Source organism: Desmodus rotundus, chromosome 2, assembly GCF_022682495.2.
Source record: "Desmodus rotundus isolate HL8 chromosome 2, HLdesRot8A.1, whole genome shotgun sequence".
NCBI classification, from domain to species: Eukaryota; Metazoa; Chordata; class Mammalia; order Chiroptera; family Phyllostomidae; genus Desmodus; species Desmodus rotundus.
In genome coordinates this window covers 5,031,848-5,058,815 of record NC_071388.1, presented here as the reverse complement: position 1 = coordinate 5,058,815, position 26,968 = coordinate 5,031,848, and the positions used below count along the sequence as shown (strand labels likewise).

The window sequence follows — 26,968 nt, the reverse complement described above, 5'->3', positions numbered from 1 at the left end:
TCTCCTACTACACAGAAAGGGATGTCTCATCAAGATGGGAAAGAAGAAAGACGGAAGAAACCAAGGTCCCTACACCATGGAACCACATCAGCCTTAGACTGCTTACACTTACCTAAGAAATCAACTTCTTGTTTAAGCCACTGTATTTACAACATAGACCCAATCTTGTGTTCTAACTAATGCATACGGGAAGTCTAAATTTGTAATAAATATTAAATTATAGCTACTTAACAACCCAATAAAGCTGAAAATAACTATAGATTCTTGGGTGACTCCACTACTGAAATTATTGCTACTGTATCAGCTTATATTAATATGGTATTTTACACTTCTGCAAAGCACCTCATTACAGTATCTCATTTCACATTCTTGAAATCCTGGGCAAGGCAGCTGGCACTATGCACATTTGGCATATAGGATACTGAAGCCCAGAGAGGCTACTTTGTCCAAGATTGCACAACTAAGGAGAGGTAGTCAAACAGGATTCAGCATATAGGTTCCTCATTCCATCATTCTGTGTGCATACTTTTTATATACCCATGCTGCATGCCAGGCACTAGTTACAGGCGTGATCAAGAAAGAATTACTCCTCTCCAGACGCACCTCACCATCTAACGGAGTAAGGGAATGAATGCTATATAGCTCCTTGTGGTAAGGGCTGTGAAAAAAGCAGACTCCTGTAAGAACACCTGGCCAAGAAACCTTACCTAGACTTGGAGTGTGGGGAAGGCCTTTCTAAAGTAGTAGCCATTTATGCTGAGACCATAAGGATGAGAATGAATGAAGAGGAAGGGCAAGAAAGGGGGAGAAGGCTATTAAGAAATTTATATACAGTACCAACCCTCACAAGAATGCTAAGGTAAGTACCTGTGACCTCATTTTACTTCTGAAGATGCTGAGTGAACTCACTGTGTTAAAGGCCACACTGCCCGTGAGTGGCAGGTCCTGTTGAGATTCCAGACCTGCCTGACTGGAGCCTCTGCCAGGTGCCATCTCAAAGGCCAGTTCTCTCCTCTCTCCACAGCACCACGCTGCCTCAACCGCTATCAACACCTAGTCGTCAAGCAGATTTTAAATAGATGTCACAATTTCATCATGTTTTTACCCAAACACGTGTGCTAAGATGCCAACCTTAACCACAGACATAAAGCAAACAAAATCAATCCTTGTCACTGGGTACTTTATATATATATAAAATATATATATATACACAAAATATATATATATATATACACACACGTATATATACTGTGTATACCTATAAGCATACCTACACACACACATTTGGAAAAATTAGGGGGTTATTTACTGAACAGGGATGTTATCTAAAATAGAGGTGATGCTGAACATCAGTTTCATTCCATGTTAAATCAGCTCACTAATTCCCCCCACACAAAATCAACTTAAACAAGCATTTCAATCATAGGGAGATAAAACTCAAAACAATTCAATTCAAAAGATGCATTTTAAGCTATTATGCACTATACGTTATGCATATACGTGCACATGTCCTTCAAACAAAAATACGCATGTAACTTCTCAAAACTTTAACGGGATACAAACTTTTAAAAATAATCTAGAAGGGAGGGTACATAGTTCTGGTAGGAGAATCAACTGCCAAGAAGCCAAAATGGCTCTATATTAGCAAAAAGTATGCCTACAAGGAACCACATGATTTTAGATGTTTGTTCAATGTACAGTAGGTTATTAACACCAATAAAGAATTTTAACTCATTATACAACTCTTGATATAGAACTTCAAAGCAAAAGCATCACTATTAAAAAACAAATCAGCATTTCCAAAATTTTTGTTTTCATACACCAAAAAGTGAAACTAAGGCTGCCTGTAGCATTTAGGTTAGAAAACAAGACTTGTCTTTATTTACCTAATATGAACCTTAATTATTTCAGTTATGTGAAGTCAACATTTCACATTCATATAACCAATGCTAAACTTTACAGGTCTAGCTTAACATTACAACGTTGACATAAGGCAAGATTTCAAAAGATTTCTTCATTTAGGGGCAAATGAAGAGAAATTTTAGGTATTTTAAATAACCTGATTATTTTTCCATGTAATTAAACACAAATTTTAACCACCCGAAACTTAGACCAAAATTGTGCGAGCCTTGGCCTATGAATTACCAAATTTCCTCTAGCCATCGAAACGTTGCCCAGTGGTCAAAATAATGCACGGTAGTAAGTCTTTTAAAGGGCACAGCCACTGTGTGTAAGGTGCTCTTCTACAAGTCCCACAACTCACTCTGACGGCAAACTGTGTCAGTGTCACGTGGCAGGCAACCCTGTTCGATAGTTCCAAGTAGTATCTGTACTTCTAAAAAGAAAATATACACAAGTTTTTGGAGTCTTTCTGGGAGTTTTTGGGTTGTGCTGGGTTTAGATGGTTAAAGATTTTTCTTGGGGATAAGAGAAATGGCTCAGAGGGAATGTGTATACAGAACATGCGCAAGCTCTTTGAAATAGAGAAGAGTTAATGCTAAATCAAAGTTGACACACACTTTATCACAAATATCAAGTCACAAGTGAAGCCCCCTGTTCTATTAATCTTATATTTAATGTTATGCATAAGGCAACTCCCTTCTCATAATGAAGTTACTTCTATCCAAATTTTCTTCCAATAACTAACTACAGACACTTGCCAGCATTAAACACACATTTGAAAACATCCTGGGAAGACTAGATTTCTAAGCTATTTCTTTTTTTTTTTAATTGTTTTCAAGTAGTACTCAAAATTCAATACAAATTAACCTTTTCTTTGTATAGTTTCAAAACAAAATGCATGCCCAAGGTCATTCTGTATCATGTGTTATAACAAGTTATCTTGAATTTTGCTTTTGCAGATAAACATTTGTACCACTATAAAAACCTATATAAATTCTGTAAATACTAGTTGCTACACTTACCACTCCCCACCCCCACAACTTTAAATCATGAACACAGTAACTCTCCCTAAATAAACTAAAGGGTAGACACTGGACAATATTCTAGATGGGGAAAACATTCTGACCAAGGGCCTTTCTTACTACCCACCTTCCCCAAATAGGACAATGCATTACAACGGAATGTTCTCACTTATTTTTAATGTTAGTGCCCCTAAAAGAATGGACTAACTCATTAAGTTTTTAAAAGTCATTATTAAGTTTTTTATCCCCAACACAGTAATTTTGTGTTTGTTAAGTTTCTAACAGGTCCTACATAAATGTCTCTGAAATACGTTTAAAAAACGATCAGAGACCTAAATTCCAAATCCCTAACGATAAAAACTCACTGTATCACTTAGTGCATCTCCCACTCATACCAACAGTGATCATTCATTCGAATCTATTCTTTCTAATCCACAATCTTTTGTTAGATTTCAGATAAGAGTGCCTTCACTTTACAGACTCGGGGTGGCCCTACCTAAGCGTATGTCTCTCATGAACGTCACCTTACACTGTTTTAAAACAGAACTTGGTGGAGACGCTGACAAGAGTGCTTAACTTCCTGGCAAGGTGTGAAGTCTAATTTGAACAGCCGCCAAAAGCACCGCTGCTGTAGCAAGGCAAACCCTCCAAAAGCACTGGGGTATTTTAAATCAAAGTCCTATGTATCTTAAAAATCTTAACTATCACCAAGTAAACTTTTTCCCAAGAATCTACAATTTCTTTCAAATTATCTTCTTCAGATTAAAATCAGCATCTGAAATTTTAATCCATCTCAAATTTATAGTCTATCTGAAAGTACTCTTAATGTAACTAAACAATTAAAATGAGAAATTTAACAAAAGCTAGAGAAAATTCCACTGAATTATTAAACACCCCAAAATCGAAGTATTAAATATACCCATTCTTAAACACTGTGTTTGAAAAGTATAAGGGGGTCACAGAAAAAAATCTACATATTCAAAGATTTAAAAAAGTGACTGAACATAACTTTACACAAAACTTTTATGACTCAACAATACTTAATTAATGCCTATAATTAAAACTAAGTGTGAAGAACAGAACGCACCAAAGAATATTTTTTAATTCCATTCCCACAGTCTACGTGGTTTTCTGGGAGGGCGGGCCTCAACCACAACGGCGAGGCCGCTGCGTACACGGGCACAATCTCCGGGTTAGAACCCTGAGTCATTCACTACACGCGGATCGCCTCAAAATGTGCCGGGTACTTCTCATACTGAGTTATAACCTAGGGACCAGGAGCCCGGGCAGGCTGGGCCGACACCTGGCTCCGAGGTCCCGCTGCGCGGCCTTGGAAGAGCCCCGGCTCAGTTTCCTCATCTGTGAAATGGGTGGCAGTCTGCACCGCAGGGTGAGCGGCACATGTACCTGAAGTCCCGAGAAGAGTACGTGGCACTTTTCGTCCCCATCGTTAAACCAGTGCGAGAAGTGTTTTAAGGTGTATTTTTCTGATAACTTAATAACTTAAGTGGAATTCAAGAACCAGAAAGTGCTGGCATTCAAGAGCTACACCTCGATTACAGAATTCATCTAATCTACGTTTGAAAGAAAAGCACAGCCAAGTAATCAGAGTCAATCGCTCACTGATTTTGCCATTTTAACCATTTCAGACTAGGGAGGGGCCTTTCGCTAAGCGCTAGCCATTCGGCGGTCTCCGCGGATCTAAGTGAGAGCAGGCTGGGGTCTGTAAATAGACTCGCGAAGTTCTGCTGCAATACCCGGGCACCGATTATAATTCACAAATTCTCCGCCACCAGGTCCTCCCGGCTGCCAGACGGGTCATCGCTCCATCCCGAGTGGCCGGGACAGCGTGCACGCCCCGCACAAGTTCGGGGCACGCCGAGTGTCCCTCGCCCCGGAACACACCCCGAAGGGCCGCGGAGGGACTGAGCTCGCGACCTTCCCCGGCGCGTCGCCCAGCAGCCAGCCCCATTTTCTTAACCCGTGCATTGTCCTTGCGGAGAACCCCGCGGTTCCCACACTGGAGGGGGCCGAGAGGAGGGACGAGGGAGGAGCTGGGGGAAGAGGATGAGGAGGAAGAGGAGGAGGAGGAAGACAACCTCCTCCCCTTAGCTCAGGCGACCAGTGAAGGTCTGGCGCTTTCTCCAGCCCCTAAGGCCCCGGCTCCCGGGAGGCCGCGGCCCCCGCTCCCACCCTCCGCAACTTTCCCTCCGCTCGCACCCGCCTCTCCTCCGGGACCCGGCCAGTCCGCTCCCTCCCCGGCGGCCAGCCCCGAGCCGCGGCGCCTCCTCCTAAAATGGCAGGTCCCTCCCTCCACCCGGCCGGCCTCGGCACGGGCCCGGCTGCAGGCCGCGGGGGGAGCCGGGCGCCTGGCCGGGCGGGGCCGCGGCCGGGCCGGACACTCACCAGGACGATGGCGGGGCGCTCGCGCCGCTCCCTCCGGTGAGTCTCAGCCTCAGGCTCCCGCCGCTGCACTCCCGCCGCGGCCTCCGCAGCCAGCGCCGCCCGGCCGCCTCTCTCCGCCCCCGGCGCTCCCGGCTCCGCGGCCGATCCGCAGCCTTCTCAGTCTCTGTCCGGCTGGCAGTTCCAGAGGCGCCCGGGGCCGGGGAGGCGACAGCCCCCTCCCCGGCAAATACCGCAGTCCCCGGACCCCGGCTCCCGGCGGCGGGGCCGCGCGGCCCGGCCCGCGCTGAGGGCGCGGTGGCGAGGCCGGCCGCCGATGCGCGGCCGCTCCGGCGGCTTCTTCCCGAGGAAGATTTTGTAAATCTCACAAAATGGCGCGCGCTCCAAACCTGCGCAGCCAGAAGCGCCGGGCCGGGCGGTGGCGGCGGCGGCGGTGGTGGCGGCGGCGGCTCCGCCAGGAGAGCCCGAACCGCCCGCCCCCGAGTGCCCGCACAGACAGACAGACACACGCACGCACACTCGCCCGCGCACACGCTCACTCACAGACTCTCACACACACCGGGCCCGCCCGCTCGCCGGCGGCAGCAGCGGCACCAACAGCAGCAGCAGGAACAGCAGCAGCAGCAGAAGCGGCGGCGGCGGCGGCGCCCGCACCCCCCACTCGGGGTGTCCGCTCCCTGAGCCCGACCTGAGCCGCGATCAGCAGCAGCGACGGCAGCAGTCTCCCCGGATCCCCCCGCCGCTCTTGCCGCCGCCACCCCCGCCTCACTCCAATGGGGCTTTTTATTATTATTCGGGCGGGAAGCGAAAGGGTTTAAAAAAAAACCAACCAACAAAATGGCGACGGACCGACCCGGTCGCTATAGCAACTGTCAATCAAAACGCAAAACCCCGGCTGACGTGCTGACGTCCTTCTCCCGCCCCACGGCCCAAGCCGGTGGGCGGGGCCTGTTGCTCGGGCAACGGCAGATTCCGTTCCCTCCTTTACCTCTCCCCCTCCGTCCCCAACCAACCACCCAACCCCCCTCAGGTCACGTGAAGGATAAATTCGGAGCTCGGCCCGCTACGAGTGTCAGAGGAGGGCGCGTGATTCGCTCGGGGGAGGGGAGAGAAGGGGGACGGCTGGGCAGAGGGAGGGAAGGGGAAGGGTAGAGAAAGAGGGGGGGGCAAGGCGGCGGCCGGGCCTGTACGCAAGAGCCCGCCGCCTCCCCGGCAGCCGGGCCGCACCCCGCGCCCGCGCCGACTGCGGCCTGGGAAGCGCGCGCACGGCCTCTGCGCCTCCGCCCCCGGAGCCCCACGCTTCCGCGTCGCGGGCCCGCAGCCCCGCCCGCGCCCGGGGGAGGGGGCTGCGCTCTGCGGCCGCGCGGAGACCCGGGAAGCCCACCCGTGCGCGCCCGGGCCGGGGGCTCTCACCTTCATCCCCAGGGGACGCGCGGGTCGCGGGACGGCATCCTGGGTGCGCACGTCCGTGCGTTTAAACTGCTCTTGGAAGGGCTCGCGTGCCCCCCTCGCCGGAAAATGCCCACGGAGGCCGCGGCGGGGGTGGGGAAGAGGCCGCCTCCGCGTTTCAGACATCTCAGGAATTCCGGACGCTTCGCCGGAATCCGGGATGCCCCTGCGGCTGACACCTTGATTAAATCATGGCACTCGTTTTGTGTAGCAACCAATGCCTATGTTCAGAAATTATGAAGGGAGCCATCATAAAAACTTTTTTAGGTTGTGCACGCTCTCCCAGGCTTTCCACCTTTCTGGGCGAAGCCTTGTATCGGAATGCCCCTTAAATTAATCTTGGAGCTATTGCTGTATCCTTATTGCCCAACACCCTGTTTTTTTCTTTTTCATGAACCATCTGTTTCCAGATTTCTGAATTCGCCCACAATTCTTTATTAGTACTCTAGGTTTCATTTATTTTTGTTCCATCTATCCCTTCTTTCTGCATGAACGTTGCTAGGTGTGCTCCCCAGGCATTAAAATCTAGCTGTACTAGTACTGGCTACTTTGTATTCAGACAGCCACTGGCTAAAAACTATTTTGTACCAAACCTAATAAAATGGCACTTAAATGTTACGCTAATCTCGTAAATATCACCTTACACCAAATCACTAATTTATTGATTGATTTCTAAGCTTGATTTTGCCATCATATGGTAGTGTTCGTACCAATTTTTCCTTAAGCTTGAAACTTCACAAGTACAGTAGCAATAGATACACTCTTACAGGTAAAGGAAAACAACCCGACAAAAAACACTGGTCTCTATCCTAAGCGACTCAAGGAAAGACTTGCTTTAATAAATGGTTTCTAACAAACGTTTACCTCTTTCAGTAGTTAAAACATTGAAACACTAAGGCAACCATTGAAATTAACACAGGCCCTGAAATAAACTAAACCTCAAATAAATTACACAAAAAGTAGTCTAGCAAATAGCTTACTGTAACGACTAATTCTTCATGTTATCAAGGTTCCATGACAGCCCTAGCTCAGTCTGTTAGAGCATCATTGGGACATGCCAAGGTTGCCAGTTCAGTCTCCCACATACAAGAATCAACCGACAAATGCATAAGGAAGTGGAATGACAAACCAATCCCTCTCTCTTCATGTCTCTCTAAAATCAATTAAGCCAAAATTTGTTTTAAAAGTTGCCATGACTCTCAAAAGTTCTTTTGGATTGCCAACTTTTTCAAAATTGTCCCGCTAATGTAATTAAAGTCCACATTCAACTGGACTGTTTTTGAAGGAAATGGCCAAGAGTGTCCTTGTTTAGGTGAGAGATGGCTATCTTAATTCCTCCCAAACTCACATTTCCACCTATACAATGCTCCTGTTTCCCCACTCCCTGCTCTTCATTCCTGTCCCATTCAAGGGTTTTACTTCTGTGGGAACACTTGGACATTGCAACCTTTAACAGTAAGTTAAATTTGAGTCAAATTTGTATTGCTGATAATGAAGGAAACTTGCATCATTAATCATAGGTAACCTGGAAAGAACATGACTGTCTCAAGAAATGTGCCCCTGTCTTCAGTCAAATCAATCTAAAAGATTATAAGGGTGAGGCAAAATCTTGAGCTTTAATCATGCAGGAATAGAAGGTATTGCTGGTCTTCATACCAGAAGGTTTCACCCTTCCCTCTCCACCACACCCAACCTACCCACCCTCCCCCCCGTGTGGCAGCTTTATGCAGCACTGACCAATGAACTGTCACTTTGTGTCCAGGTTGGAATGCTGTAAAATAATTTTATACAAGCTTTACCTAAAGGGTAACCTGGAAATTATGCTGGCTCCAAACAAGTGAACAGTATGTAAGCAGGAAGGCCCCTGGTGCCAGTTTAGTGTTGACCAAGTTCAATGATTAAATTCTTGCTTTCGTCGGAGAATCTCCTCATCACATGCACTGACCAACAATAGCAGCCTTGCCCTGACCAGTGTGGCTCAGTTGGTGGGTGTCGTCCCGCAAAATGAAAGGTTGCTGGTTCGATCCCCAGTCAGGGCACATGCTTGGGTTTAGTGCTCAGTCCCAGGTCAGGGCACACTCAAGAAGCAACAGATGGATATGTTTCTCTCACATCAATGTTTATGTTTCTTTCCCTCTCTTTCTCCCTCCTTTCCGCTCTCTCTAAAAATAAATAAAATCTAAAATAATAATAGTAACAGTTTACACTTGTCCAGTACACTCCAGAGTATCTCTAATCCTCACAGCAACATTACATCCTCATTACACAGAGGAGAAAACAAGTCCTGTGTAAGTAACTTTCTCCATATTACAACCACCAGTAAGTGGTAAAGCCAAGATCCATACCCAGGCATGATTGCAAAGCCCATTTCCACCACACTAAGATGATCCAAGATTATTTGGAGATCAGGTCATTACAGAAGTAATAAAGATGTCATTAGAAGTGAGCCCTGATCCAATATGACTGGTGTCCTTATAAAAAGGGGGAATTTAGACAGAGGCAGACATACACACAGAGAAGACGATGTGAAGACAGGGAGAATGCCATCTATACGCCAAAGAATGCCTGAGTTCAGCAGAAGCTGGGAGAGAAGATGGAATAGATTCACCCTCAAGGTCATCAGAGGGAACCAACAAATCGACACTTTGATCTTGGACTTCTAGACTCGAGAGCTGTGAGACAATACATGTCTGTGGTTGAAGCCACCTGTTTTGTGCTCTTTTGTTATGGCAGCCCTAGCAAAGTAATACACAGATCCAAGCCAAGAAGGCGGGGCTGCTGCTCGGTTCTGCATCTGTTAATGCCCACCCCTAGTGGTGCACGGTACTAAGCCTGAAAGTTCAGGAGTTGAACCCCACTGGGAGTTACAACACAAACATCCCCAGGACAAATAAATAAATAAATAAATAAATAAATAAATAAATCTAACCAATAGGAAAAGAACCAGGTGGAAAAGTGGACAATTTACAATTTGTCACGGGACAGAGGCGTGGCCAGACTCTGACACCCCTGATTTCCTTACAGACTTCTGAGTGAAGCTCCTTGATTGTTCCCCTTTGTGTAAGATTTATTTTTTGTTCTGATTTTAAAAGTAATTTATATATATCAAACAGATTTTAAAAAATAAATCAAAACAAGAGAGAGGCCTTATTTAAACTGACAATGACAGTATGCTATGAATCAAGAAGTTAATACTCAGTTGTCTACATCTGAGGTCAAAACACAAAAACAGGAAAGTCATTGGAAACAGTTTTACAATACGGAAAACAAAGCGCCACCCAGAGATAAAGCTCGATAATATCTTCATATTGGCTTATGTCCCCCCAGACTTTCTTAGGGGCAGGTGAACTCACACGCACGTGCAACACACATAAACAGGCACATTTTACGCCTTCTTTAACTTACAATTAGGAACACATTTTCGTGTTAGTTAACTGAATTTTAGACCCTTATTTTTACACCTTTTAATACTTTTTTCAAGTATTCCATCAGTTGAATGGGCAGGCGATAATTCACACAACTGCTCCAGTATTTTTAAAGGAAGTTCTCTTCACTTTTGTTACTATAAATAAAGCTGCACAAACTTGCACGTATACATTTGCACACTTGTCCAGTCATTTCCTGAGGATAAGAGCATAACTCCTTAAAGAGCTTTGATTCATGTTGCTAAAATATCCCTCAGAAATGATTTCACCGGTTTGCACCCCAAAAGTAGTATGTGAGAAAGACTTTTTTCCACACTCTTGTTTTAATTTGCATGTCTTTGCCCATTTAATGTCATATATATGCACTATTTGTGTCCTGCCTGTATACATTCCGTGCTCATCTGGGGGAGGAGGGAAGAGGTGTCATCTTTTCATTTATTTCTTTTTTAAAAAATTTTACTGAAAAAAAAAGGAAGAAGAAGAAAGAAAACTGGAAGGCTATTGTTTTTAGGCTAGTGTATGATGTAAACACCACACAGCCGTCACCAAAGATTATCTGTGGACATCTGCACTCCTAGCCACCTCCCAGGTGGATCTCGTCCAGACTTCTTCCCTGCTCAGCCTCACTGCCCTCCCCTCCCCAACTCCTCTTACCCGGACCAAGTGCTCTGCCGCCATTCTCCTAGCACCGTAAGGTTGTTTTATGACAACATGTGGTTCTAATGGTGCCATTTTTAAAAAGGAGGACTATATTCATTACTTTCCTACCATGTAAGAAGTTTACCAATTTTATTTTATGAATTATTGTTAACATCTTCTTTTTTGTGACATCAAGATAAAGGTTAAATAGGAAATGTAAAACTGTTAGATAACAGTGTATAATTCACACTGTGTTGGAATATCTTGCAACAGTATTTTGCAACATTTTGGCAAGACTTGAAAGGAAATGCACTTGAATATATTAATTCATGCATATATCGTAACTTTCTTGAAATGAATATGTTTAGGGGAAATGTCCTAATGAAACTGTGAAAAACAATTAAGTACCTGGAATTTAAAATTAGGTGGGAGGCACAGAAATCTACAAAGGTCACTTACTTCAGTGGTTTGTTACCTCAACAGTTCTTGAGAGTTTTGGCTTATTTTCTTGGCTTTTTAATGTAGGTATGTAGTGGGCATCCCTGTAGTATCAATATGCATACTTTACTGCTCCTGCCTTTAGCATATTTCCTATTTTACTTCAGTTCAATTCAAAAGATACTTAGGTGGTCATAGCCGTGATATTACTTTATTATATTGTATTTGCATGTCTGTTTCTCAACTGTAAGTGCTTTTAGGACAAGGACCCTCTATTTTCATCTTTGTATCACTAGCACTGTATCTGGCATACCATAAATACTATTTTGTGTTGTATTTTTTAAGTGAATGATGAGTCCTGCTATTTTCTTCCAGTTTTCCTCCATCACGAAGGGGTTTTTTTTTTAGCAATCATAAGACTTAGGGGGAAGCTGTCCAGTGATTGTATAGAACCTGGAAATGTTCTCTTCTGATCTTTAAATGGATGGAATTTCTCTAACACCAGCGGACAGATCGTTGCAATCTGTCAGCAAAGCTACAAGAAGAAAATTCCACTGAAGAGATACAGAAATGTTAGCGATTGCCAGGTAGCTAGTTAGTTCTGTTACAGCAGTGTTCTTGCACAGTCCGCAGCTCAGTCCAGGCACCTCCAGTCTGAGAAACCACACATCTGGGCATCGTCATTGGACAGAGGTTTAGGCAGGATCTCTGCATGGGCAAGTCTAGTAATGTCTACAGTATTGCCCACTGATGGTTGTTGGCACAAATTCAGCACCAACAGGAATCCCCAGTTTGGGCTACAGTGAAGAAGGAAACTTCATTCAGGGCAAATCGGCGCAATGGTGATACAGCCCAACTATGAAAACAACACGACTATAGAGCAGCTCAGCTGCGACACAGTCTGGCTGTGAAAACATCACAGCTATGAGGCAGCCCTCCAGCCGGGCCCCTCTCCAGCTAGACGGCCGGGCTCCTCCCTGGTCTGCCCTGGCTTCAGCTGGCCTGCTCCTCTCGGCTCTAATGATACATCTTCGGTGTCTCAGCTCAGCCAAGAGAAACACAGCCTCCAGTTTTAGTGGAAAGTGCACCCTCAGAGGCAGCTGTTTTATATAGACAGAAGTCCCTGTCTCTGATACCTGATTTGGTCTGACTGTACACAAATGAGGACTTCAAACCTTCACAGTTTCCAAGAAGTACTATCCTGATTGGCCAGAAATTAGCCGTTTTTGTTGGTCGGTGAAGATGTTGATTGGTCAGGAAGGAGGGCGGTAGGGAAAGAAAGAGAGAGGGAGAGAGAGACAGAGAGAGGGAGAGAGAGAGAGAGGGAGAAAGAGGGAGAGAGGGAGAGAGAAGGAGAGAGAGGGAGAGAGAGAGAGAGGGAGGGAGGGAGAGAGAGGGAGAGAGAGAGATGCTCAGCTCCAATTGGAAGGAAAAACTTCAGTCCTATTGGTTGAAACAGGATTCCAGAAGCTCCTGTACCAGGACCGGCTCACGTGGCAGCAACACAGCGCAGGCGGGGAGCTCAGTGCAGGCTCTTCCCTGAAGTGCAGTTGGCGTGCAGAAAGGCTGCGAGTCTCTGTTTGTTGTTATTTTTTGTTTTGTTTTGTTGTTTATTTGTTTGTTTTAATTTGAGCCCAGTTAGCCACAGCCCTTCTTAGCAGGTATCTTCTTTCTCCGGGTTCACAGGCCCAAATGCAAAAGTAATAATAGCCTTCTCCCTGCATGCGCTGTTAGCAACTTACGAGCAGGGTCCAAGAGCCAGAAGTTCATTTACGAAGGACAGCAAGCATGTCTCTGCAGTCCCATGTCCAAATGTACTTACAGATTTTTAAAAGCAAAAATTGGCTGGGGCTAGGAGGCATTGGATGAAGGTGGGCAAAAGGGACAAACTTCCGTTTAAGACACGGACATACTAGGCATGTAATGCACGACGTGATGACTACAGTCAACACTGCTGTCTGACACGTACAGGGTGGACAAAAGCATACAGCTCTGAGTACCTGAGAGTTTATTCTTGAGTTATTATTTATTAATTATTGTATATTTTCCACATGAACAACTATAAGCCTACCTATTTTTTCCTCACCTTGTATGAAAGTTGTTAGGAGAGTAAATCATAAAGTTTCTTAATACAAGAAAAAAAAAGCCTTTTCTTTTTCTATTATTTTTTTGTATCTTTATGAGGTTATAGATGTTCACTAAACTTATTGTGGTAATCATTTCACAATATATGTAAGTCAAATCATTATGCTGTATACCTTACACTTACATAGTATAAGCATGTCAATTATATCTCCACAGCCTGTAAAAAATAAATAAAAGCAAAAGTTATTTATCACGTTACCTTTTAAAATCTGTAACATAAAGAGTATAAAGAGTAAGACAAAAGGAGTCGCCACTCTCACCGTCCAGATAATCATTGTTTTTCAGAGAGAAACAATTCAAGTACATGGCTTGAACTCCAAACAGAACAAAAAAGAGTAATAGACTGAAAGCCACTCCTGGCCTCCCTGCCTCCTTTCCCTCGCCCCCCCTTGAGGCTGCAGGGGGTCTTTCTCAAATTCAGGATCACATCGTTGCCTGCTGACAACCTAGAGGACTCCTCACTGCTTTGGGGATGACATTTCTACCTGGTAGTTTGTCCTCGGAGCCCTTCAGGACTGGGCCCCTCGAGTCTTTTGCACTGGGACTTCCCCAGTTGAGGTCCCCAGAACAAACGACCTATTGGTTCTTTCCAGGCTGCTGTTTTCTCACAGGTGAGGCCTCATTCCTTCCTCAAAGCAATTACCTCCCTGCATTTTCTTTGCAGACTTCCTCTTCCATCTGCCAGGAGACAAGGAAGCTCTTCAAAGGCAGAGACCTTACTCACTTAGCTTTTTCCCCTCCTAGTGCTTGGCATATACTGGGTAACAAATAAACGTTTTCAAAAGAATGGAGCCAGCAAGACCTAGCTCCAGTAGGCAAGCAACAAAAACAAGGAAATGGTTAAAAGCGAGAGGAATACACTTCACAGGAATGAAAGGGGGTGGCCATCTGCTTCCGGCCTTCCTCTCCCTACCACAGTGGGTTCAGGCTTCCTGAAGATTGGGAGGGATCCTGGCAGGCGGGTTGAAAATCGGCAGGAAGGGCTGCGGGTGGCTTTAGTGGAGCATTGAATGCAGGCACCTTTTGAGGGGGGAGAGGGTCTCCTTCAGATGCCCCTCTGACTTGCTTTAGGGAGAAAAGCCTGATGGAGAGGAGCCCCCAGGAGTGAAGCAGGCAGCTAGTCACCTGCAGATGGTGCTAGGCCCCCCCTTAGCCAGAAGGAGACCTTGACATTTCCTTCTAGATTGTCTAGCCCAAAAGGACTAGGCTAAAGTCAAGGATTCAGGGTGGCTGTTGAAAACAGGAATAAATTCCTAGGCAGTGTGCTTTGCAGCTAGACAGGTAGAGTGGAGGGTCAAAGCCCAGTGTTCCAGAGTTCTGAGTTGACAGACCGGAAAGTACGTGTATGAGGAGACAGTGGGCCAAAATTTGAGGTGTATTAATTCAGACGTCGAAGGAAGGGGACCCTGTCCTGAGCAGAAGGCACCTGAGACATCATAGGATCATAGGATGTCAGAATGGGGAAAAGCTCCACCCTTGCGTGCCAAACTCCTAATCATGAAGTTGCTGCTGTGGGGTGGAGATGACACACAGGAGACCTCACCTGTTAACTGTTCAGTGACATTGTGACATAACGGTCATCAGGGACATCTTCATCCTCTTGCAATGAAGGAGGGCATAAGCGATGTCGTGTGCGTCCGGATGTTCTAGAAGGTATTGGTGACCTGATCGTCACAATAGCAACTGAGCAGAAGGGGTATGAGGACCGAGAACATGGAAATCTAGCTGCAGCAACTTGGGTGGTTTACTTACCATCTCTGAATCTGTTTCCTCACCATGATCGTTGTGAACTGTAGATCATTGTGTAAATATCGGGCCCTGACAGAAATAATAAGGGGACTACAGTCAAATTTTCACTTTTCTAAAAAATCCTCACCCGAGGATATGTTTTTAAATTGATTTTGGAGAGAGGGGAAGAGAGAGAGAGAAACATCGATGTGAGAGATACGTGCGCCCCAACCAAGGTGGAACCTGCAACCTAGGTGTGTGCTCTGATCTGGGGTCAAACCCACAACATTTTGGTTTATGGGACGACACTCCAACCAACTGAGCCACCCAGCCAGGGCTCAAATTTTCACTTTAGAAGACTTCCCTTTCCAAAAGAACAAACAAATTAGTGACTTCCCCCCATTCTCAAACACATCAGCAATTTTAAACCTGTATTTAAGCATCTGTACCAGCAGGACACTCACGGCCCCTGAAACGGCCGGGACCTGCTTTGGCACCCCGAGCGGCAGAGAATCATCTTTACACACCGTGGATTGATCTCCCCAAAGTTTCCATCCACTCTTTCTAAATCTTTTCTTTGATGGTCACACAGACCAAGGCTGACTCCTCTCCTAAATGCCCACCTTGAAATATGGGAAAGAAGCTAGGGTTTTCTCACCTGAATCTAGTCTTTCCCAGGCTAAACACTAGCGCTTCTGATGTTTCCCCCAGGCCATGCCCCACCCTTGGTGTGACTCCCTTCAAGGACATCCTTAAACAACTTAAATGTCCAGCAGGGGAGGCTCGATTTCAAAACAGACCTTATCATGTCAAAATGGAACACATACTAATAGTAAAAATGTATTTCATGGCATGAGAAAAATGATTATAGCCTATTTGATTATAAGTTTTAAAGTAAATTTTGTGTGACTTCAAATTTTGTAAATAAACTCTCTACACATAAATGTTTTAAAGATTTTATTTATTTATTTTAGACAGAGGGAAAGGGAGAAAGAGGGGGAAAGAAACATCAATGTGTGATTGCCTCTCACACACCTGCCACTGGGGACCTGACCTGGCCTGCAACCCAGCAATGTGCCCTTACAGGGAATCGAACCCACACCCCTTTGGTTTACAGACCAGCACTCAAGCCACTGAGCCACACCAGCCAGGGCTATATATATATATGTTAATTAATTTGCATAAGGCTCAGTCCTGGGTGGTACAATTACAGGTAATAATTAGCTTCCTTGTATATTTTCTCAAACTGTCTACAATCAATTATGGATCACTATGGCTACATATACACCCTAAGTCCACATAGTTTTCACCTACTAGTCCGGGTCCTAAATCTTTGAAATATAAAATAGGCTTCCTCTCACTTCCCATTTCACAAATCAGCATGTACAAGTAAGCCTAGAGCACCAGGAGCTGAGTGAGCATCCAACAAGAGCTTCTTTCCTTCTTTCCTTCCCTAAGTGCTTGAGAACCACTCTCTCATCATCCCTTCTCATTTAGCTTTCTCTGCTTGATTCCCATGACTTGATTTCTATCCCATATCTCAACGGACTTTTGGCGTACCTTCAGCTCTGTCCAGAGTATTGATTAGAGATGCTTGAGAGTCCTGAGCACCAATGACAAGAAGGAGACGCATCTCACTAAAAAGAAGAAAAGTATAAAGGGAATGCCAGCTCCATCATTTTGCAGTATTCTTCAACTGGTAGAACTCCAGGATATATTAAAGTGGAATAGCCAGGAGTTCATCTTTTCACTATACCCATGACATTGATAGGGGAACTCAAGAGTTAAAGATTTTAGCTTTGGTTGTAGTTGCTAAGCTTAAGTGATAATGCACATGGAAAGCTGGTATTCCAGAAACTGGAATGCATGACCCAACATGAATTGACAAGCAATTCAACCTTTGTGCGCCAGGGGGTCTGCATGCAGTGGAGATGGCATCTGAGCCATTAGGTTCCAGGAAAGAATCGCTAATCAACAGATAAAGAAGTACTAGGAAAATCACCTGACTGCAACTCTTATCCAATTTACCTTCTCCCCAAATCACTTACCGACCCTTTCTTCCACCTTATAAAAAGGTCTACTTGAAATGAGCTGTTAAGATGGTTTTGGGGGGTACATAACCTGTCATCTTCTGGATGGCCAGCATCTGAATAAAACATCCATAAAGATTCCACCCTTGGCCCTGCTTACTGGTTCTGGTAGTGACAGGCAGCACGAACGCCAGCTTCTCCAGTTTCAACATCATCTTATGGTATAGCCTATTTTCTGACTGGTTCTCCAAAGGGACAGAAGTTATTTGCAGTGGAGAGAAAAAAGCAAGCATGATGCACCACTCACAATTTGGTATATTATACAGGTTTTTTTCAAGAAGGAAATCTAGACAGTGTGTACCAAACATAAGTAAATGGAACAAAAATTCAGAAGTCTCAACTTGTGAGCCCAGAACTCATCTTCTCCCTAAACAGGTTCTCTTACATGACCCGTTCCTGGATGCAGCCCCCGTTTTCTATACACTGAATTATAAACTACCCACAGTGAAGTGCATGACTACTAAACGACCCCACATACATTTGTTAAGTCTGCACTGTGTCAGATGCCTTGATCGGTGCTGGGGCCACAGAGATAAATTAGACTGAACCTCTTCTCCTCCAACGGAGGAGAACAACAAGGAGACAAACTGTAACACAGTCGACGCTGAGTTGCAGAGGAAGGAGCCGGCAGACCCTGCCTGGAAGCTTTTCTCCCCGCAGAACTCGTTTCGGCTCGCCCATCCTCCAGCTTCGGACAGGGTCTGGCAGGCGGGGGAGAGAGTGGAGATGGGAACTGAAAGAGGAGGGGATGGTCTGTATGAAGATTGTTTCTCATGGGAGAGTTCAGGGCATGTCATCTTGAAGTGCTGCTTTGGCATATTGATTATTCTGAGCCGAAGCACTAGGAAAAAACAAGTGCTGTTTACTTAAATAGTCTATTCTCTAATCACTTTCCCTCTTTTAAATGGGTATGAGGAAATATTCCATTTTTCTTTATTTGTTTGGTTCTGGTTTTCGTGATTTTATTTTATACAGTATTACCTTCAACTACAAGTTCTCCCTTTCCAGGAAAGCAACCTTTTTTTCCTTCAGGGTTTCCCTCAAATTCAGTTTTTTCTTTCTTTGCTTCACAGTCATGGCTTCTGGTCCCAGAGCTTTCTGAGCCTGTGAATAATCATCTGACTTAACTACGGATACTATGAAAGTAGTCACGTGAATTGCGCATGATTCAGTTTTGCTTGTACTTCCTGCGGGAAAACTCTTCCCTTCCCAGAATCCCGGGAGGATAATGGTCCAACAACCTGCTTCACGCTGACACAAAACTCCCACCGGAGCGCCTCCCGTGCTTCTCACACCATGGTCCGTGCAGGCTTTCGGGCGGAGGAAGGCGTAGTCTTCAGTCATGTTGGAGGGGCTCTTCAAAAGAGTTTTTCCACTTTTTACATTTCATTTTCCAATTCTTTTTGTAACTAATACACAGAAACAATTAATTGTTGTATACTGACCATATATCCCACAGCTTTGCCTGATCCACTGATTGGTTCTGATACACAGTCTGTAAATTCTTTTGACTATTCTGTACAAAATATTATCTTAGATGTGAACGATACTTTGGCTTCATTTTCAAACTCCATACGCTTTAGTTCTTCTTTTCTTCCAGTATCGCACCTACCTGAACCTCCAGTGTAACGTTGAACATAAGTGGTGATAGCAAACAGTTTCATTTTGTCTGACTTTACAGGGAGTTTTCAGTATTTTTCAGTTCAGAATTTTGTACAGTATCTTGGCCATAGGCTTTTGTAGGTAGTCTTATCAAATTGAGGACATTTCCTCTACACCCACTGAACTTTTTGTCATGAATAGGTATTGAATCTCACTGAGTGACTTTTCTGCATCTATTGAATTTATGATATGGTTTTTCTCCTTTATGTTGCCGGTGACTTTGTTAATAAGTTTTCAAATGTTAAATCTATTGGCCATGATGTATTAGCCTTTTTATAAACTGCAGGATTTAATTCACTAATATTTTGTTTAGGATTTTTGTATTCATCAGGAATATTGGTCTATAACTCTCTTATAATGTTATTGTCAGTTTCTGTTATCAAAGGTATACTGACTTCATAAAGTGAGGAAATAGTCCTTTTTTTCCCTTTTCTGTGAAAGAGTTCCGTAAGATTGGTATTGTTTCCCTTAAATTTTTAAAAGAATTTACCAGTGAGGTCACCTGGGCCTTACATTTTCATAGAGGGACTGTTTTTAATAACAGATTCCATTTCTTTAATAGATATGAGGATATTGATATTATATTCCCTCATATCAGATTTGATAAATCAGTTTTTTTTCAAAGACTTTATCCATTTCATCTAACCTGTCAAATTTGGCATAAAAGTTGTTCTTAATTTCCTATTATCCTTTTGCATCTGTAGGATCTGTAGTGATATCTCAGTTTTCATGACTCATATCAGTAATGTGTTTTTCTTTTTTACTCATCAGTCTTATAAACATATCTTTCATTAATCTTTTAAAAGGACCAGCTCTAGGTCTTTTGATTATTTTTCTGTTTACATCTGTTTCTCCATTTCATTGATTTCTGCTCTTATTTCTTTCACTCTACTTTCTTTGGGTTGAATTTAATGTTGTCTTTCTAGTTTTTCAAATGTAAGGTTAGATAATTGACTTTTAACTTTTTTCCTAGTTTATGCAATAAATTTCCTTGTAACCCCTGCTCTAGCTATACCACACACATTTTGATAAATTATTTTGATTCAAAATATTTATAATTTCCATTGTGCTTTTTTGTTGATTTGTGTTATTTAGAAATGTGTTAGTTATTATTCAGGTATTACTAGTTTTTGTTATTGATTTCACCTTTAATTCCACTGTAATTAGACAGCATTTTCTGTATGATTTTTGATGTTTTGAAATTTGTTAAGACTTGATTTATGGCTCAGTGTATGTACAGTCCATTTTGGTGAATGTTTCATGTGCACTTGAAAACAGAGTGTATTCTGCAGTTGATGGGTGAAGCATTTTTCAAATGTGAATTGGATTAATCTGGCTATTAATGCTGTTCAATCCTTTGTGTCCCTTGCTGATTGTTTTGCTTTGATTGTGATTGTACATTTGTTTCTTCCTCTTTACTTTTGGTCAAATTTTGCTTTGTAGAATATGTGAGTGTTGCCACAACACGATGAAATTAAATCTCATCCTAACTGCTGCACCATGGAGAATGGAGAACGCTCAACGGTCATTTGAGTCAGGAACAAGATAAAGATGACCTGTCCAGTAACCATCACTTCGCAGTTTTCTGAGGGTACTGGTTTATGCAATTTTTATTTGCAGATGATATGATTATTTATATAGGAAGTCCAAGAAGATTGAGTTATAAAAAAACTATGAAAAATAACAGAATTATGTGAGCTGGATATGTGAAAATTAATATAAAGAAAACAGTAGGCTTACTGTCTATAAAAGCTAACTTGTGAGGAAAAAACATGGTAAAATTTAACTTATCAGGGAATGTGCAAGATGGACATAGATAAAAGAAAGTTTAAGTGGCTATGAGAAAGGTTGTAATTTGGAGACATGAAAGCTAAATAACATAAAGATATCCTTCCTCCCCCACATTGTATACATATGTAAAGTGATAAAATATCCAGACTATAACGTTATATTCTATTTGTCAATTCAAGCTTCCTCTGTCCTACCAATTAATGCCCTTGACTGTTTGCCTCCACAATTGGATATTATTGTAATTTGATGCCGAGTCTATTGAACTTAAATGCTTGTTTTAAATGCTTTAGTAATTGAGTAATGAATTTTACAAACATTTGCAAAATACCCCATACTTACACTGGCAAGTGTAAACTGAGGAATAACTTACGCACAGTTGGCGTACACATGGTGATAGGCTTGATGAGTTCTCACACACGCATACACTCAGATCAGCGTCCAGAGTGCTTTCGGTTCTGCACAAGGCTCCCCGCCCCCGCCCCCCCTGCCCTCTCCCAGGCCGCGTCCACCCTGAGCGGAGCTGCACTTCGCCATTGCGTGTCGTGATGGGCTTCGCCTGGTTTTGAGTTTCACGTAAATGAAATCGTACAATCTGTCTTCCTTCGTGTCTGACTTTTTCACTCTGTGTCTGTTGTCTCAATAGTTTGTTTCTTCTCACTGCTGCAAGTCACCTTACCTTTGCTCTGTACATTTTGCTACAACCGATGATCAACTATACATATATTTATTTAATAAATACATATGATATATTATTTTAATAAATTTTTTTGCATTTGTAACATTTATCAAAATTTTATGTATTTCAATGTGTTATACTTGTGGGTTTAATATTTCCTATTTTACTAGCAAATAACATTAACTAATCAAATAGCTCACTCATATCAATTAAGAAAAAATTTGGAAGCATTTAAAAACATTATCAATGGTTTTTACCTTAATGACCTGAGAAGAGATTTAAGAATATTACTAACATGGTCTTTAATGTTTATTTTAGGAAATGTTGGTGAGTTCTTAGGATACATTGTAAACCTTACCTTAATTAATGAGTGAGTAGATCACAGTAGGCAAATTAAAATATATAACTCACCTTCTCCTCTATATTATTTTTGGCCAGGGGAATGTTATATCTCTAGTTCTCTGAGCTTCACAGACAAAGCACCACAAATTCAAGTTGTCATCATATTAGTCAGTTTTCACAAAGTTATGCTGTAATTACAGACCACCCCCAAATCTCAGCGGCTTGCTGCAACTAATCTCTCCTTCATAATACATGTCTGTCATGGGCCGCCTCTGACTCTGCTCCATGTGTTCTTCATCCTGGGGTTCAGGCTGAAAGAAATTCTCTATTGAGACACGCTGCACTCTACGCAGAGGGATAAAAGCTCGTGATGTCTCTTAAACTTCTGCTGGTATGTGGCACACATGCCTTTGGCTGAAGCAAATCATACAGCCAGGCGTGATACAAAAAGGCAAAGAACATGCTCTGTAGGATGAGCCCGCAGAGAGAGGCGACGAATACACTGAGTGGTCATTCAGTCCACCTCCGGCGCTGTCATCATCGTCCTCACCCCTACCACTCACGGTAAGTGCTGGGGCCCATGTCGCGTGAGTTTCCCTCTTAACTTATCCTAAAGTCTGCGGGACTGCTTCATTCACGACATCTCCCACCCACTCTCCACGAGAATGATTAACTTGAAAGTAAAATATGGATACTTTATTTAACACATAAAAGGTGAACTCATTTCCTTAGCATTCTCACTTCCATGCTGGTATACAAATCTTGGGTCAGTAACTCTTTGAGGAGGCTGATCGCTAACCAAATCCACAACTACACAAGTGACTGGTCTTTACAGAGGGTGAAATAGCACATTTAAACTAGCGGAGCTCCTGCTGCTTACATGTTACCTGGCTCTGAGTTAAAAAATAAATGAACCAAGTAAGTCGAAGTGATTGTCAAACAGTCTAGAAGGTGTCCCTGGCCAAACTGACCAATCTATCCCAATGGAGAGATATTTATGATATTAAGGTGTGGATAAATACCTCACCTGTGCAAAGGAACTACAGTCTTATTCGAGATCAGCTGGCTGCTATGGTGAACTGATGGGTAACCTTGCCTGACTTTGTGCTTGTAGGAAACCAAGGCTGATGGGGACGGTGGATGCCCAGTTTCCTTTTAACTCACAGGTCCGTACCATGTCATGGTTTTTCGGCTTGGAATTTATGTTGATTAAAAGGTAGAAAGAGCCAGCCCTGACCAGTGTGGCTCAGTTGGTTGGGTGTCTTCCCACAAAGCGAAAGGTCATCAGTTTGATTCCCAGTCAGGGCACATGCCTGGGTTGTGGGTTCGGTTTCCGGAAGGGGCACGTACAAGAGGCAACTGATCAATGTTTCTCTCTCACATCAATGTTTCTGGTTCATGAGATCTATACTGTTTGAAAATGATTCAAAGAAGGAAACAACTTTCTGTGGCGCTTCAAATTATTTTCTCCACGAGGTGGAATGAAGAGAAAGACCATCCACTTTGTATCGAGATAGAAGGTGGAGGTGCTGGCAACAGGGAAGCCTAGATAAATGGGCTTATTAGAACAGTGAACTAAAGTATCTACCATGATTATCTGTGTAATCTGGTCAGCTAATAAACAGTGACTGCTTTCAAACTGAAAAAAATAAAACTTACGGGAAGAATGAAACAGAAAACTAGAAAAAGATGGAAATCATAAAATGAAGGGACACGCACTAGGAAAATATCCAAACTGGAGCTCACTGAGAAGAAATAACAGAACTTGGTCTAAGAGACCCGGACACAGCAAGAGGCCTCCCAGATGAAGAGAGAGAGACGGGGCAGAAGTCATAGTTGAAGGGGGAGTGGCTGAGAAGGAGACACGTGAAAGTACAGATTCAAGAAGCCTGGAAACTGCAAGCAGAATGAATACGGGGGATTCGTATTCATTTATATTTTACTTAGACTGCCGAAAACCAAAGGCAGAGAGAAAAAAGCAGAGTAAAGAACATATCTTTAAAAAACTACAGTTAGTTAATTTTTCAATGAAACTGTGGAAGACATAAAATAACAGAACAGCATCTGCAGAGAACTAAAAGAAAAAAAACTGACAGCATGGACTTCTATACCTAGTGAAAATATCCCTCAGAAACGAAAGCAAAATAAAAGCATTTACAGGCAAAAAAAAGTGGGAGAGTCTGTTGCCATCAGATCTGTACTCAATGAACTACCACAGGGACTTTTTGAGGCTGAAGGAAAAAGATAACGAAAGGAGACTGGAACTACCGGAAGCATGGAGAAGCACACAAGAGATAAATAATGAAAAACACAAAGGACTACTGAGTGTATAAACCATAATAATAATAACACTGTCCTAGGCGATCTATTACATATAGGAGTGGGAACGAAGGCAGGAAAGCACATTTGAAAGAGTTAAGCTGGTGTAAGATTCTTGCATGTTTTGTAAACGGTAAAATTACTAATGAAAGTGGACTGGTGTAAGTCGAGGGTGCATAAGGTGCTCTTTCTCACTACATTGTACACAAGAGTAGCTACCTTACAAGTTAATACAGGAGAAACATGGACTGTTCTGACTGAGACGGTAACAGTGCTTGTTTCTGTGGGGAAAACTGACCGGAAGGGAAGCACAAGGCAGCCTGAGGGTGTGCTAAAAATGTGTTCTGTTTTGATCTGGGTGGTGTCATGCGTATATATTTAAATTATAAATAGATGTAATATATGATATATTTTACTGGAGTATATGCGACTTATTGTACCTTAATATATATAATTTAGATATAATGAGATAATTCAGTATACTCAATTACATGAATGTTAAAATTCATTATAAATAATATATGAGCATTTAACAATATTTAAATGTAATACTTATATAAATACAATATATATAATGTGTGTAATGTACATATTTACATATAATTTCATTGAGCTATTCTCTTAAGGTTTGTGTACTTCATTATAGGCAAATTAAACCTCAATAAAAAGTAAAAATTATTTCATCAGAAAAATAAGAGAAATATCCTATCTATGAAACAAATATAGGATGCTTCAAATGGGACAGAGTGGAGAAAAAAATGAGTCTTTGAAAACTAAAAAGTGATAGATATAAATACAAATGATAGCAAAAAAATAGTAAAAGAGCTGAAAGATTAAGTCTAAGGCAGCTCTCTAAAAGTAGAACAAAAAATGCATATTCCATGAAAGAAAATAGTAACAAAATTAGAAAATTAATGTGGAAGCTCACTATTTGGCTAACAGGAGTCCCAAAAATGAAAATGAAAAGACCTGCCCTGGCTGGCGTAGCTCCGTAGATTGAGCGCAGCTGCGATCCAAAGGGTTGCCAGTTTGATTCTCAGTCAGGGCACATGTCTGGGTTGAGGGCCAGGTCCCCAGTGGGGGCCACATGAGAGGCAACCACACATTGATGTTTCTCTTCTTCTCTTTCTCCCTCCCTTCCCCTGTCTCTAAAAATAAATAAATAAAATCTTTAAAAAAAAGAAAATGAAAAGAAGGGAAATATTGAATAAATAGCTCAATAAATTTTCCCAGAACTGAAGAACAGAAGTCTCTGAATGAAAAGTTCTAATGAGTGTCCAGCACAATGAATGGAAAACAACCCACATCAAAGAACACCATGGTGCAATGTCAGGACATCAGATAGAAGAAAATATCCCAAGAATTTTTAGAGAGGAAAAGGTCCCACACAAAGTATCAGGAATTAGTATGGAATTCAACTCCTCAACAAAACACAGATAGCTATAAGGATAAGGAAGCAAAGAAGAAAAAATGAGACTCAGGAACCTCGGTTCCAATACGGGAGAGATGCCACAGGAATTCCCAGGGCGGTGGTGGAGGAGAGTCCCAGGTAGTACTTGTGCCGCAAACCTGGGAAGCACGCAGCCCACACCCAAACAGGTGTCCTGTGAAGGAACCTGGGGCTGATGGAGATTACTTGGGAGGGAAGTGGCTGGCATAACAAAGCTGTTATTCTTAGGTGAGAAAACATTTCACAATAGCTCATAAAATCGAAAGCAACTGAAGAAGTAAAGCAATTAAGTCCAATAAAAAAGGTAGTTTTACAATTTAGGAATTGTAATCATTGTATGTGTATACTGTTTCATTAATCAGCGTATGGTCCTGTATTGTTTCGTTATAACAGTGAAAAGGTTGACCGTGAATCTCAACATAAAAGAGCTAAAACTGTCACTCATTACTGGAAAGTTATTGGTTAGATCTAAATTGTAGACTCAACAAATAGCAGTATTTGCCTTTATTTTTCAATTTGGGGTAAATACCAGAACAAACAACGAAATACATCAAAAGCAGATACCCTGGAAAACAGGAAGTGGTTGAAACAGGAGACCACATTTTTTTTTTGTAATGAGATTTTTTCCCACAAGGCATTTGTCTCTGACTTGTATTTTGAAAAATGTTTAAATCTATATAAAGAACAGATGTCCATCTACTCTTCACCTGCATTCTACATTAGCATTACTTCTCCCTCATTTTTTTGTGAACCACTTAAAGGGAGTAGAAAACATCACACTTCACTCATAAATACTCCAGCTGGGGTCTCTTGAGAACAAGGGCACTGTCCCCCATACTCAGAAAATCATCATCACCTCTAAGGGAATTAACAATAATTCCCTGTGATCCCCCATGTGGATTGATATACAATCCACACATTTCCTAAACAGTCCCCCAAATGTAGTTTATGTATCTTTTTTTCCCATTTGGGACTTAATCAGACATCAGTTTGCATTTGGTTGTTCCACCTCTGTGAACTTCTACATTACAGAATAGTCCCCACCCTACCAGGCTTTTTTTTTTTTTTGGTTATCGTGACACTGAGCTTTTTGAAGATGGGGCTCTAGTTGTCCTATAGAATGGCTCACGTGCTAGATGTTACCTCGTGGTCTTGTTAAGGTTCCCATTGATACCGTTTCTATGGGCATGTATTACTTTGTAAACAACAACAAAAAAAATGGAGACAGCATTTATGTGCATTTACTAAAGAGCCGCCACTTTCTCTCTCAGGCGGCCTTGGGCGGAAGTTTGAGGTTTTCTCCGTCGTTAACTGGGTCAGCGTGTGCTTACTAGGTGCCCCGGAACACAAGCCACTCCAGGAAGCAGGTGAAACCTTCTCACGGAGAGGCAGGCCTGTCCACAGCTTTTCATTTACAATGTGTTCCCAGTGGGGACTTTCCCCCTCCTCTGCCCATGAAATCCTGTCGCTGAAAATTCTTGTGTCTG

The 26,968-nt window shown here is 42.8% G+C and overlaps 1 protein-coding gene across 12 annotated transcripts in view; it reads right to left on the bottom strand.

Moving 5' to 3' along the window:
• DYRK1A (dual specificity tyrosine phosphorylation regulated kinase 1A) overlaps positions 1 to 6,854 on the bottom strand; it is a 135,400-nt gene extending 128,546 nt beyond the window's left edge. For 3 of the 12 annotated variants that reach the window (XM_053917060.2, XM_053917053.2, XM_053917092.2), the window contains exon 1: positions 5,331 to 6,173. The gene's annotated coding sequence lies outside the window, so the exon portion shown is untranslated. Of the gene's footprint in view, positions 1 to 909; positions 1,031 to 5,330; positions 6,187 to 6,740 lie in introns of those variants that run through there. The other 9 variants (XM_053917115.1, XM_071220534.1, XM_053917100.2 and 6 more) reach the window with 7 other exon arrangements.
• Between the last annotated feature and the right edge of the window lie 20,114 nt (positions 6,855 to 26,968).